We start from the raw sequence: 539 nt of genomic DNA on the forward strand, positions 1-539 counted from the left end.
CTTGCTTTTCCTCTCCTCGCCCCTCCGACGAGAAGAGCCACCAGAGAAGATGGGGTTCCCGCCTGGCCTCGCGGCTTGGGGATGGCCGTGAGCCTTTCCCGTTTGGAACAAAGGAAACGTAAACATGCTCCTGTCGTTTGGGCTGGGTAATTGGGGTCCTTGGCTCAGAAGCACCACCACCAGCCCCCACAAGCACCCCAAGGCCTCCAGCATCACCATCGCCATGCTGGGAAGATGGAGGGAGGGCGTGTCCAGTCCTTGCTGCTGGACCGCTGGTTCCCACAGCCCATGGGAGTGGCGGGCGGGCGGCTGCACTCGGCCTCCTGTGTGGGGAGGGGCTGGGAAAGGCCAGGTCCCCAAGGCCCCTCACAGCCGGCAGCCTGGCTCTGCCACGGGGCCATGGCAGGACCCCACCCAGCCTTCAGTCGAGCCTTTAGTTTTACTAAGAAACGTGCACCTGATAGTTGGAAGCGCTTTTCATTTGAAAGCAGCGCAGCCCTGCGAGGCCGCTCCACAGCGCTGGGCCCTGCTCTCCCGGC

The sequence above is a fragment of the Myotis brandtii genome, unplaced genomic scaffold (assembly GCF_000412655.1).
Source record: "Myotis brandtii unplaced genomic scaffold, ASM41265v1 scaffold1733, whole genome shotgun sequence".
Lineage (NCBI taxonomy): Eukaryota > Metazoa > Chordata > Mammalia > Chiroptera > Vespertilionidae > Myotis > Myotis brandtii.